We start from the raw sequence: 12,253 nt of genomic DNA, 5'->3' as shown, positions 1-12,253 counted from the left end.
CCATGCCAGTTGCAGAGCACTGATGCAGTCACTGTGGCCCTGACGTAGCATCGCTAACAGATGCTTTCAGATAGACAAGTGCATGGAGAACCACCAAACTTTGAAAGGCTCTTGAAAACTGTACTGTAGGGGAAAAAACTATGCATAGATTTCAAATCTTTTTTTTCAGAATATACTTTGTAATTGCATCTTTTCCACAGAGTGTTTAAGTATTGTGTAACAAGCAATCTTTGGAAAAGCAGAATATTTTTTGCATGTTTTCCCAAAGCTTCTCTCTTACAAGTAGTTTTTGACAACAATAAAACATTGAAACTAAATGATAAATTGGCCTGCTAAGGGTAGCATTTACCAGGGCAACTCTGGCTGCTTTACGGATTCCCTGGGAGGAAGGTGAGGAAATTTTGAAACATTAAAAATAAGTCTTAATAAGTCTTTAAAATGCAGATGCTAGAGCCTTTTGAATATGAGGCTCTTCTAGAGAGCTAATATGGAAGCGGCAGTGGGCAATACATCTGTACTGTCTGCTCGGCCTTGGCAAGGCGCTCAGTTTCCAGCATATCACTTCCCTGTCAGTGTCTCCATAAACACAGCAGATGGACAGAATGGGCAGCAACAGGGAATCCTCACTTCCAACACCGGAAGGAATTTTGGAGCAGGTATTTCCTATTATGGAAGTAAAGAGAAATGTATTCTATTTTTTAAAAGATGTATTTATTGCCTTGAGAAGCAAAGAGAAACATACAGAGAGAGAGAGAGTCAGAGACAGAGAGAGTTGCATTGGCATGGAGCTGGATGGGAAGAGGATCAGCTGGGACCCAAGCCAGCCCTGCGGTATGGGATGCTGCTATCACTGTCGGCAAGCCAGCCCACTGTGCCGGGATGCTGACCCCCAGAACCATGTCCATGAGAAAGAAATTTCCTGACCACAATACCAACTCTTCTTAATCCAGTGGCATTTTACTGGCTATAAATTTATAGCATCTTCATGGGAGGTGGCCGTGCACTATGGGGATAACGAGGCATTGTTTTACTTGGGCCTGTGTGTCTAGACATTAGACTTGTATCACTCTTTATGAATGCAGGTGGGGCCTATCCTTCTGGGTTTTAGGATTCTCAAGAGAACAGAAGAAGCTGAATGGAAATCCTACAGGTTTTGGGTATGTTACAGAGCAGCAGGTAATGGGATCCTTCCAAAATGAGCATTCTATCCATCACCTACCATTACCATGGATGAGGGAAGGTCCTCTCGACTCTAGGCAGATGCTCAAAGCTCTGTCTTGCCACCTCCTCCTGAACCTTCTTCAATAGATTATCCCTCTTCTGTGTCAACCCATTTGGGAAGCCAGCATTCAGCTGGCGGCTTAATCTGCTAGGCCATGGCACTGGCCTCACAACCTCTTTCATGCATTGCCCTTTTGGTTCCTCAACTACATCACTGCCTGTGTCTCCTTTGGAATCTATCAGTCCCTCAAACAGAGGTGGCACTGGGGACTGCACTGGGATGTCGGGGTGACTTTTGTGAGCCTGTTTCATTGATCAGACCTACCCAAGACCTAGCAAGGGCCTGAGCAAGTGTGGCTGTGGACACTCAACTTCTCCCCCCTGGCCTTCTTCCCTCACCATCTTGACCCTTGGATAGCTATAAGGAACAAGTGGGCAGTGAACACAGACAGGGAAGGGGGTCTCACGGTACAGGCTGTCAGGGGGAAAGGAGGCTGGTGCAGTGAGCCAGTTGTGTACTGGTACTACGGGGAGGGATGCTGTGAGTTAGGGACCACTCGGTCTGAGCCACAGCCCCTGAGGTGTGGCAGCCGAGTGAAGCAGTAATGTGAACTGAAGAGCAGCTAATGCAGATCGTATCCACCAGTCTGGTCAAGCGTTGTGCCATCGTGTTTGGTTCTCCTTCCCCCCAAGCATGATTGCACCAACTGTACTTTGCTTTTTCCAGAAGGAGTTCTTTGATATAAAATAGTTTTTCTAATCATACTACAATCTCAGTGAACAGATGCACTGTCTTAACCCAGTTGTCGTAAGACAGCTGCCAAGCTAATTTTGAATGAGTTGATTCATTAAGACAGCTCCTGTTGAGCTTCTTATGTGTGCCTGACACTTTCTAGGTCTACATGAGTCCCTTTTTACCCCAGAGTACATGGATTTACCAAAGTCTTCCAGAGCTTAGCTGGGACATCAGCATCATCCAGTTTTATAAATGTTTTCAGACGTAGATAAAAACACTATCAGGGCTCAGGGATGCTGGCTACTGTTTTTGATTCGAAAAGTCCTTTGATTTGCTCTCACTTGAGAAATTCATTGCTTGGAGAACCAGTCAAATTCCTGTCTGGGTATGGGTTTTTGTCAAAATGACCGGCAGCAGACTGAAATCAATCCATTTCCATTGTAATACCATCAGCGACGGCAAGCAATTGTATTTGTGCTTCGTATTTCAAAGCAACAACCTTCTTGGTTACATCCTCAAACTCTGAGCTCATGCTTGCTTTTGCTGTTCACCGAGGGTTTTGTTTCTGACATTTGTTGCCTTTTTGTATGATCTTACATCAGACGTTAATTTTTAAAGGCTTAATTAGGACGCCATTTCTCTAAGCTAAACTTAGTGTTCACGGCATGGCTGAACCTAACGCAGCTCAGTGGCATCTGCCTTCCCTTCTGGCACTTGTGACTGGCTGCTGGCTGTGTGGATTTGCTGGGAGGACTGGCACACAGGCCAGGCGGCTCCTCTTCCGTCCAGGTACCTGCTGACCTGCCTGGCCAGGCTTCTTACAAATGCATAGGGGGGTCTGGGAGTGGGTGTGAAAATGCTGCACCTTAAGCTATTCTGCTTCTGCCAGCATAACTCAGCGCACACGTGTACTGAGGAGGGGCTGACAGCACCTGCTCAGGCATGAAGGATGGCTCGCCTGCCGTGATGGCTTGCCAACCTCTCGGTATCCTTACCTTACCTGGAGACTGGGGGAGTGGAAGAAGGGCTGTCAACAAGTTCATGAAGAATGGAATTAGAAGGTAAGCTGATTTTACTACCCAAAGTTTTACAATCCATGCATACTATGAGTCTTTAAAAAGTTGACAAACTGTGTGCATTATGAGAAAAAAAGGCATGGATTTCAAAAATTTTTACCCTAAAATAAACTTGCCTTTTAATTCCATTTTCCACATAGTTTTGAAGTGGCTTCATATCCTTGGTATATTTTCAATTTCTACTTCAGCAGGAGGAGCAGGAAGACATACTGTTTATACACCACAAAACATGGCATGGACTTTTATGGGCTGTTTCAGTGAAAGCCACGGTGGATGTTGGGCACAGCAGTTAAGGCCCTGCTTGGGACACCAGTCTCCCACACCAGAATGCTGGCATCCAGGTCACAGCCTGGCTCCTCCTTCCCGTGTGCGTCCCGGAGGCAGCAGGTGATGGCTCCAATAGCACAGCCACTGGCACTGTGCCATCCGGGGAGACCGACCTGGAGTTCCAAGCCTTGGCTGCATTCGTGGCTCTGTCCTGGCTATTGGGGGCATTTGAGGAATGAACCAGCAGACAGAAGGTATCTGCTAGTCCATTATACTATTTTTTTTGCCTTTCAAGTCAACAAAAATTAAAACTAAATTGAAGTTGATGGAAACCAGTGAGAGTTATCATATTATTTGTTATGGTGGCATTTGCCACTAAATACTGTCCAGGTCACCTTGCAGCCCAAGTTCTGCCTGGTGTCGTGGCGCGGCACGATCAAATTGGGGTGATTACGGACACACCATCATACATACATAGTGTGCTGTTGGTGGTGAAAAATTTTAGGTCTATCGTCTTAGAAATTGCTGGCACTAATTCTTACTGGCTGTGGTCACAGATCTGTAGAATGTCCTCCTCCTGTCCAGTCAGAACTCTGACCCTTGATCAACATCTGCCAGCTTCTCCCTCTGCCTACCCTGGGCTCCTGGTATCCACTGCCCCACTCTTTTTTCTATGTGTTTGGCTGTTTCAGATTCTATGTAGAAATACGATCATGCAGCATGTCTGTCTGTGTCTGATGTATTTCCTTTTGCACAATGTCCTCTGGTATTATTCAGTCCATGTGGTTGCAAATGGCATAATTTCCTTCTCTTTTTTTTATCCATTTCCCACGGATGGACATAAGCTGACTCTAGGCTACTGTGGATGATGCTGAAATTAATGTTAAGTGTGTGGATCATTTTTTCCTGTGGTTTCTTCAACACATTCAGGAAAAATGTGCATTAAGAAAAGAACTAGACACGAATTTCAAAAACCGCGCTCTGAAACAAGCATGTCTTACTTCCATTTTTGGAGCACCTTCATCTGTGGGTGCCTGGAAATGGGATGGCTGGATCTTATGGTCAATTCAGCTTTAATTTCTTGAGGAGTTTTTGTTTGTGTGCCAGTGCTATGCTGCTTTGATTACTTCATCTCTGCAGTGTGTTTGCAGCCAGGTAGTGGAACACGTCCAGCTTTGTGATTTCCGCTCCAAGTTACTTTGGTTTACAGGCTTCTGTAGGTCCATCTGAATTTTAGGATTTGTTTTTATTTCTGGTTAGGACTGTATCCTCTCATGTATGTATTGTTTCTGTATGCACACCTCCATCTCAGAGCCTGTTTCTAGGGGAACCAATTGATACAGTCACTCCACTTCTATTTTCACCCACTGCTTAGAAACCTAGTTCAGTGTGAGAGGCACAAGCCTTAGGAGGCACCGAGCCATCTCTGTATCCCTACACGTTTCACATAGTTCTCAGCCAGACAGAAGTCTGATGCTTGCTAAAATCAGCAAAAAGCCGTCCCCCTGCTACCGAAGCCTTTTCCGACCACGATCTCTTTCCCAGTTCTTCTCCTGTGGTATTCACCTCTTCCTGGTGCGATACACCTGGAGCTGTCCACTCTACCCTTCCACCAGGTTCAGGTTTCTTGGGGTGGGGGTCTGGTTTCACTCTCCTTCTGACCTGAGCCCTGGCTGTGCCTGGCATGCCGCTCGGAGCCCAGTGGGCATGAAGCAAAGATCTTCTTAATGGAACGCGTGCGTGTTTGTTCTTCACATCTTAATTCATTCTTAAGATTCTTCTATTTTACTTTTCCCCCTACGTATGACATACACTTTCCCATACCTACTAAATTTTTCAGCAAAAGTTAATTGGTAATTATTTAAGGCAAGATTAATCCATACCCAAGTCAATAAATATTAGAGTCTTGTTAACATTTGCTTTTGGTGCTCAATAATCATTAACTTTTTCAATGGCATTCTGATACTGCTTCAACTCTGTGATTTTTTCAACAGTAACATTTTAATTGTTGTCAGTTCTCTTAATTACTTGGAGTGCATGCAGTTTGGATCTGAAGATGTATTAATATTTGTAAATGTTTGTCAAGCTTATCTGGTGTCAGTATCTGTTTCTGCAGCATTGATGGTAGTTTTGGTGGTTTAATTTTCTTTACTATGTCCGATTGGACAAATGCCTAAGACCTTTTAGGATGACTATCAATTCTGACCTTCTTTGTTATTTTGCAAATAGTATAAAATGATGTATAAAGATGCTTTTCATGCAATAATTTTGTTCACACATTTTTCCATCTAATTAAAAAGAGAGAGTAAGAGAGAGGGAGAGAGAGAAAGAGTGCACAAGCGTCACCATTTACTGACCCACTCCCCAATGTACACAATGGCCAGGACTTCACAAGGTCAAAGCTGGGAGCCGGGAACTCAGTCCAGTCTTGCCCGTGGGTGGCAAGAGCCCAGTTATCTGAGCCATCGCTATGACTTCCAGGATCTGCACTGGCAGGAGTCAGGAATGGGAGCAGAGACCCCAACCTGGGCCCTCTGATGTGGGCGGTGATCACCCCACTCTGCAGCCTCAATGCTATGCCGTGCATCCTTCCTTCACCTGACACTCCTCAACACTCAGCGCATGCTCCATGACAGAGTCCACTACAGTGGCTCATGGGGACTGCCTTTTCTAGAGGCTACCCCTGAGAATCTTCATGTCTTCTGTTAACACACTTACATACGGAGCTGTTCTTTCATTGTGGGTGGGGTAGTTTTCTAGACTTCATGCAACACTAGCTTCCCTAATAGCAGCTTTGAAAAGTTCTCCACGCTGACTGCCACCCCACGAGGACTGATTTAGGGACAATGCTCACCTCCTTCTGAGCCCAAGCATTGCCTTGTCATCAGGGTGCAGGGTGCAGCTGTCCTTCTTCTCAGACTCTCAGGCAGAGCTGACAGACCCCAGAGCTGGGAGCCACATTGGAGCTCCCAGGCCTGGCTTCTGGAGCCCTTCTCTTCAATACACACACCTGCACCTGGAGGTGGAAGTCAAGTCTCCCCTGACACTATACTGATGACATTGGACCTTGGGTCTGTAGCAAAGTCCCCAGATACAGGGCGTTTTGGGTTGCCCAGTATCACTCTCAAGCTTCTGATGCAGCTTCAACGTTCCTTGGAAAAATCCATTTTATTTATTCATTCTGTGATATGTTTGTATTTTTAAATAGCTCCTGTGACTGTACATGCTTTCCTCTCTAAGCCATGTGATTTCCAGCTTCTGCATGGGACGTGCTGCACAGCTGCAGAAGTGCCCCTTCCCTGACAACTGTCGAGGGTGACAGCAGCACAAAGATGCTGCCTGGGCAGGGAGGGGGCCGCGAGAGGCAAGCCACATCCAGATTGGGATGAAGGGCTCAGTTTCTGAGCATTCCTGCATTCAGAACTCTAATTTCTTCGGCAACACAAAAGCAAGTAACCAGGAAAACGGGGAGCAGACATCGGCAGCAGTCAGCACAGCATGAGCCATGTTCTCTAACGGCCCCTACAGATACCGCACAGAGAACAGTTCCTCAGAGAGGGAGGGAGGCTGGAAACTGCAGATACTGCATGGAGAACAGCTCCTCAGAGAGAGAGGGAGGCTGCAGACAGGTTGTGGATGCAGCGAGAAGTTACCAGCCAGGAATCTGGTTTCAGGATGGAGCTAATGGCTGGGCTGCCTTACAAGGGTTATAGAAGAATAACGATGGCTTTTAGGCTTTGGACCTGAGCAACAGGAGGTATTGATTGAGAGGGAAATGATCAAAGAAGAGAGGGGAAGTGGGCTGTATGTGGGAGGTCACATGTAGGTAGTCAAATGGGTAGACCCAGTGAGTAGATAGAAACACAGGTTAGAAGTTATACCCTTTCCCTCCAGCATTTGGTCCTCTTGGGTTCCCTTCTTCGTCTTATGGCCATCTCAGGAATCCCAGGGTCCTGTTGGTCTCTTCCACTGCCCCCATCACAGGGTTGTGCATGGCGTTTGGTTTGGTGAAGCATATCAAAGGCCCTATTCTCTAGTTCTTGTCCTGCATACTCTTTCTTCACTGGGAAAGAGATTCCAGATTGTCACTCCCATTATCAGTCCCCTCATTGTCTCCACATCTCTTTAAAGGATCTAAGGAAACTGGCTCTGAGTGCTCTGCAGCAGCCAGCTTCCTGGAACGTGTAGACAAGGTAGGATAAACCTGGCTTCTCCCTTGAACTCTCCCAGACTGAGGAACGAGAGCAGGTGCCCAAGGGAGAGATGATCTCTGCACCTCTGAAGACTCACAAGACTCCTCTTTTCCAAACCAGTTTTTCTTTTCTTTTCTTCTTTTTAAAGTTTTCATTTTACTTAAAGGACAGAGTGGCAGGGAGAGAGGGAGAGACAAAAAGAGAAAGCGGGATTCTTCCATATGCTGGTGCAAATGCCCACAGTGGTCAGGGCTGGGTCCAGCTGGAACCAGGATTCACAGAACTCGTGCCAGGCCTCCGATGTGGGTGGCAGGGGCTCTTGCAATTGAGCCTTTACCTTTACCTCCCAGGATGAACTGGGAGGAAACTGGATCAGAAGTGGAGTAACCAGGATTTGAACCAAGACTTTGATAAAGGACGTGGGTGTCTAGAGCAACAGCTTAACCAACTACACTACAACACTCATTCATTAAGAGAGGTCAACACTTGGCTGGGCACCAGCAGCTCATTTTGCAGCCACCCAAGCAGGGGTTTGCCTCAATCACTCACTGAAAGGCTCAAGAATCCTCTTCTGTGTTGGTCCAGGCTGCCCTTGCTGAAGCATGGGAGACTCACTCCTTTGCTCTTGATGTACCCCTCTGTCTCACTTGTCCTTCTGTCTCACTTCATACCCAGTCTAATGCTAACACCTCAGGCTTTCATCTGTGGTTGACTTGCCTCATGTCTTATGTTTTCCTTGGAGGATCTTATTAACCAATCCCACACAGGCTATTATCTTCCAGCTCAGACTACATATCGATATCTCTGAGAACCACACTTAACTGGATATGTTGGATATTTATACCTCGGTGTCTCATACACAAATTAAAGTCAACATATCTAAAACTAAAATAATACTATTTATCCAAAACATTCTCTTTTTGAATCTAGTACGGTGCGAGATGGACTCTAGTAAATTGTCTTTAAAAGAGACAGAGACGGGAACAACCTAACAACAAGTATTAGTATCAAAGCTATTAATAAATTAACTTAAAATATCTCCTATACCAACACAGTGAGGTAAATCAATTTCCCGTGAAGCTGGAAGACCTTTATTGAATCATAATAAAACCATGCTCAAGAAAGAAGCTTTCAAATCCTTTTGTTACAGTGACAGCACAGAGCTGACACCAAATCTTGGTAGAGTTGCTCCAAAATAGATAATTATACCTAGAATTTTACTGTCTAGGAAGACTGTCAATGTGGATAGCATTGGTTGTGGGCACTTAAAATAGAGGTGGGTAACCCTGCTAAACAAGTCTCAGGCATGTTCACTGTTACGCTTCTAAGCTGATACCCGCCCGGGCATGTGCTGATCTTGCCCTAAGCCTGTGCTTACGAGCCTTTGCTGCGCCAGTTGCTATGTCTCACCAACGAGATGCAGGTGACGCCCACTGTGCCCACTGTGCCCTTGCCAGTTAAGCTACAAAAGCAGTCGCCATCTTATAAAATGCCAGGGACTACTTCAATCTTGTATGTCAACATGACAATCCTAATGATCTCCAAAGAGACGCAATTCTTTTTTTCTTTTTTTTTTTTAGCTTGGATGAGATGACAAAATTTTCAATTGACTACTAAAAGGACTTTGCAATGATTTCTGCAGAAAATACACCATGCTTAAGTGGCATTAATGCATCCAATGCAATGAGTGGCATTTTTTTATTAGTAAAAAAAAATACATTAGTAAAAAAATCCATACGTAGTAGTGACTGGCTAGAGAAGACACATGATAAAAAATTGTCTAGAAGGTGGCAGAAGAACTATTTTGATATTTTTTTCAATCAGAAATATATCTAATGATAAAATGCTAAAACATTTGCATGAAAGTGTGGAATATAACAAAGGTGTTAACTGCTGCTAGAACAGTTCCTCTAAATTTGTTATGTGGAATCTAAAATAACTGATCTGATGCAAATAGAGAGCAGAATGGTGCTAACCAGGGGCTGGTGTGGTTGGGAGGAGAGTGTCAGGGGATGCTGGTCAAGGGAAACGGTTTTTGTCCGCTAGGCGGAATGGATTCGCAGACGCGTTCTGCAGTCTGGCAGTCAGCGTGTGCTGTGTGCCTGAAAATGCCGAGTGCACGTGAAATGCTCTCACCTGCAAAACTGATGCTGATGTGAGGTGATGAGTGTACCAAACCAGCTGGATTTAACCATTTCACAATGTACGTGTATTTCAAAACATTGTGTCATGCAACAGAACTAAATCCATATAATGTGCGATTTAGATCATGATAAAGGTTGTGGTTTTAAAGGTGGAGAAAAGAGTCTACTTTTTCCTTAGAGTTGGGGTCAACTGACTGATTATTTGAAAAAATACACACCTGGATCTTCATTTCAAGTTCCAAACCAATATAAATTCCAGATACAACAAATATTGTACTGCGACAACAGGGCAGGTGTTCAGCCCAGCAGCTAAGACCTCAATTGAAGCAGCAGACTCTCACGGAGCAGTGCCTAGCTTGGAGTCCCAGCTCCAGCTCCAGTCTAGCTTTCTGCTAATGCAGACCCAGAATGGCAGCCATGCTGGCTTCAGGAAGTGGATACCTGCCTCCTACTGGGAGACCTGAAGAACTTCCTGGCCCAGCCAGTCTCTGTTTCCAAGGAGTTAATTAACTTAGAAGGCCCCATAGGCAAACAGAGCCAAGCAGAGCCCCTTAATGTCCTCGTTGAAAAGATGAGCAGAGTTACTTAACAAACTTTCTGTGGCGATATTGGCAATACACGCAACTGACAAAAGACTAATTTCCTTAATTCACAAGGGACTCTGAGGAATCGATTTTTAAAAAGGCAGCAAAACAAGAGTAAAGTGGGTGAGATGTAAGAGGAGACTTGATCAGAAAGCAAATAGACTTGGCTAGCAATCCTACAGAAGGACACTGGCCTCGTGGGCCAGGAGAGGAACGAGCTCTGGCACAGCACTGAGCTCGGCAGTGAACCCGTCACTCTGCAATCCCTTTCCGAGTTTTCTATTTTTTCCTGTGACTCTCTTGGCAAGAGGGGCTAGAGAACCACCTTTCACTCCAGTAAGACTGACCATGTTAAACCAAATGTTTTCATGAATCCGAGACTTTTTATAAAAGCCCTACTTGGTGGCTCAGTGGGTTAAATCAGCTGGCATCTCCAATGGGCACTAGTTTGAGTCCTGACTCCTCTATTTCCTACCGAGCTTCCTGCTAATGCATGTGGGGAGGCGGCAGAAGCTGGCCCAGGTAGGAGACCTGGATGGTCCTTAGCTCTCTGGTTTTGGGGGGTGAAGCAGCAGATGGGAGATGGCTCACCCCATTTTTTCCACACCTCTGTCACCCTGCCTTTCAGATAAACACATTACAACTAAGTTCTGCTATAAAGATGCACGTGTAGATTTTAAGTTGTCAGATGGCATTAAGGGTCTGAACTCACAGGACTAATCTACTGTGCATATAGGCTTTACCCTGCTGTATTATTAACAGCAAAACTTCTCATCCTGCAAAGTTTTAAAATATAGGTTGTCCTCGGGTGTGTGTTTTCTTAGTCTGTGACACAGCGACTCTGTTGTGTGGAGAGACTGACTGAAAGCAGCTTGAATGTTGTCATCAAGGAGAGATGCGGGAGGCTGAGGAGCAGGGAGGCTGAGGCAGCTCATCATTTGCGCAGAAGCATCAAGCAGTCCCTGCACTGGCTGGAGGAGAATCTCTAACTGTCACCAAAAGGTCAGCTGTAAGTGCTGCTGTCACGGTGGCAATGTTCAGAGTCAAAGACAGTGAGAGAGAGAGAGAGAGAGAGAGAGAGAGAGAGAGATTCTGGGATTTGAACTTATCCTAGGAGCTTCAGAGAAATGATGAGTCTCCTCAAGGAAGGTCCCAGTGAAGTAACAGAGACTTTTTATTAAGTCAGCATCACTTGAAGCAAGACAGTTTTACGTCTTAAAATAACTTAGGTTGGCTTCCGTTCTGATGCCATCATGACTGGCTGGGATCAGGGGATTTGACCAGGTTGGAATCTGGCTGCCCAGAAATGAGCTGACTTCACTACCCAACCTGTCCAGTTGTGGATTTAAACAGTTTGCAGCCTCTCATTAAATATGACTTAGATTTGTCATTGTACCAAGAAGGAAGTTCCTATTGGAAATTCAGGGCAGTGTCTAAGTACAAACTGAATACAACATACAACTTGTATGAATTGATTCTCAGCATGCGTGTATCTCAGGGCAGAGATGGGGCACTTAGTCAAGAGCCTACTCCTAGCATCTGGGCTAATTTGGGTTGGCTAACTGAATCCCCTCCAGTACGTCTGCAGTTGAGTGCAACCACGTGTTTGCAGCACGACGCTGGCACTGCAAGGTTAGCTCTGCATCCACTAAAAAAGGATGCACAGGGCCCAGCCTCAGACCACACAGGTCCTCGGCCACTCAGTGGCCTCTACTCTCAAAACCAGGATGTCCTGGCAGACTGTCCATGCCCTCATATTTGGTAATTACGGCACTTCACTGAGTACCTGTCAGCAGATTACATTCTAGAAGGAATCTGCATGACGACATGGCTAAGACCTTGGTATAAAAATACCCAGGCTTTTTCAACAGCTCTATAAATACTTTAGGAGGAAGACATTTTGGCTCCTATATGAAGTTCACTCTTCAGAGTGTCAAATAAGTATATTGTGCTAGCCCTTTGTTTATATTCCTAATGTATTTGTGTGTTTACTAGTCTTGACTGCTCTATTATCTTTGATAAGATTTTTTTA

The 12,253-nt window shown here is 45.2% G+C and overlaps 1 protein-coding gene across 2 annotated transcripts in view; it reads right to left on the bottom strand.

Moving 5' to 3' along the window:
- The window catches only part of PACRG (parkin coregulated), a 497,551-nt gene that overhangs the window by 62,858 nt on the left and 422,440 nt on the right, over positions 1–12,253 (bottom strand). The gene's annotated exons all lie outside the window — the stretch shown is intronic.

Source organism: Ochotona curzoniae, unplaced genomic scaffold (assembly GCF_017591425.1).
Source record: "Ochotona curzoniae isolate NIBS_2020 unplaced genomic scaffold, NIBS_Ocur_1.0 scaffold_3890, whole genome shotgun sequence".
Taxonomy (NCBI): domain Eukaryota; kingdom Metazoa; phylum Chordata; class Mammalia; order Lagomorpha; family Ochotonidae; genus Ochotona; species Ochotona curzoniae.
The sequence above is the reverse complement of the archived record's forward strand: the minus strand, read 5'-3'. Positions and strand labels throughout refer to the sequence as shown.